The sequence below is a fragment of the Orycteropus afer genome, unplaced genomic scaffold (assembly GCF_000298275.1).
Source record: "Orycteropus afer afer isolate SDZICR_OR568_19922 unplaced genomic scaffold, OryAfe1.0 scaffold00010, whole genome shotgun sequence".
In the NCBI taxonomy this organism is placed as follows: domain Eukaryota; kingdom Metazoa; phylum Chordata; class Mammalia; order Tubulidentata; family Orycteropodidae; genus Orycteropus; species Orycteropus afer.
The window spans coordinates 20,391,015-20,392,864 of NW_006921597.1; the positions used below are offsets into that span (position 1 = coordinate 20,391,015).

The 1,850-nt window shown below is 47.0% G+C and overlaps 1 non-coding gene across 1 annotated transcript; it reads right to left on the minus strand.

Annotated features, from left to right (window-relative positions):
- Positions 1 to 422, minus strand: LOC122150919. The gene has a single exon (XR_006163908.1).
- Between the last annotated feature and the right edge of the window lie 1,428 nt (positions 423 to 1,850).

The window sequence follows — 1,850 nt, forward strand, 5'->3', positions numbered from 1 at the left end:
TCAGATCAGAATCGCCTCGATAATCAGCGGCCTGGGACAAGCCAGGCCTCGTCTATCTGATCAATTCATCATTTCTGAGCGCCGGGCCCCGTCAGACCTTGTACGGGACCTAGGGGACCGCAGCGTTGCCACCGCCAATGGGGCCTCGCTGCACAGCGCCCCGAAGAGCTTCGCAGGAGGGGAATATATCACTTCGGGTTGGCCCGGCGGGGCTGGGGTCACGACCCGATCAAATAAGATCAAGGTGTAGGCGGGGAGAGGGGTACAGGGGCGGGCGCATGCACTCATCTTACACTCCCCACGCGCGCCCACTCACACTTTTGCGTACACTCACTCACTCACCCGCACGCACGCAACTTTCACGCGACACAGCAGCACTACTGAGAACACCCCAACCCCAGACCACTCTACCTCCCGTATAAGAAACGGAAGTCCTCTCCTTCTTTTAAATCCCCTCCTACCCACCTCGGAGGATTCTGGGAGGAACCACAGAGCACTGGCGGGAGACTCCTGCAACCGACCTCGTCCAGGAATGTGTTGCTGCCCCCTCGTGGATCAGAGAGGAATCTAGGTTCCAGGGAACCAAACCCACTGCCATTGAGTTGATTCAGACTCATAGCCAGCCCCATAAGGTTTCCAAGACACTAAATCTTTACGGAAGCACATTGCCTCACCTTCTTCACGTGGAGCAGCTGATGGGTTTGAACCGCGACCTTCTAGTTAGCAGCTAAATGCCTTAACCACTGCGCCACCAGAGTTCCTTAGGTCCAAGGAAAAGAACAAATTTCCATGACACTGAATCATCATGGTTGTCTTTGTATTCTTCCGTGCAGCTACATATTTATATCCATAGTTTTTCTTTGATCTCGGATTTTTACTTTATGTTAAATTTGTAAATGCCTAGATTCTCCTGTGAGATCATTCAATCTCAGCAGATGCATAAGTGAATGAATCCTTTCCCACGGAGACAGCAAACCTGGTCATTACCAATAAGAACATCAGTTCCCTTAGGAATTCCTCCTCCCAAACATTTTACCAAAGGGAAAGGTGGGAAATAGATTATTTAAACCTCAGGTTTAGGTGATCAGGCAGGTTATCTGTGAAATGTGTGAAGGTAGGCAAGCATATTCTTCTGTCCTCACAGAGCCCTCTAGCTGCCAGGAACTTGATACCATGGGTGTCAGATTGGATTGCCAGGATGCATGATTTTCATACCATTAAATATATATCTGATCCAAGCCTCAAGATTAGTGGAGTGAAAGTGCTGAGTATATAATTAACTCCTCACATTAGCCAGCACATTAACGTAGCAACTCCTTCCTCTGTTTTCAGTGAAACAGGAATACCATAAACCAAACCACTGCCATCAGTCAATTCCAACTCATACACAGCAAGCCTGTAGGATACAACAAACTGCTCTGTAAGGTGTCCAAGGCTGTAAATCTTTACAGTAGCAGACTGCTCAAACTGTGGGTTACTAGCCTGAGCATTTAACCATTGCATCATCAGGGCTCCTTGAAATAGGAATGGGGCAATGAATCAAAAGAATTTTCCTATTTTGGACATTAGAAATGAATTGTTAAATTATAATTTTCACTTATTCCACTATGCATGTGGAATAAACAGAAAGGCAAGTACTATTTTATGGGCCAGACACCCCATTGGCTCAAGGCTTTTCTAGGCACCTGATAACCTGATAGCCTCATATGAATGAAGTCTATGGCTGGTAGTAACAGATGATATTTGTGGTAAGTGAAATGTTGTTGTTGTTGTTGTTATGTGCCGTCGAGTCAAACCCGACTCATAGCGACCCCTCCTTGGGTTTCCGAGGCAGTATCACTACGGAAGTA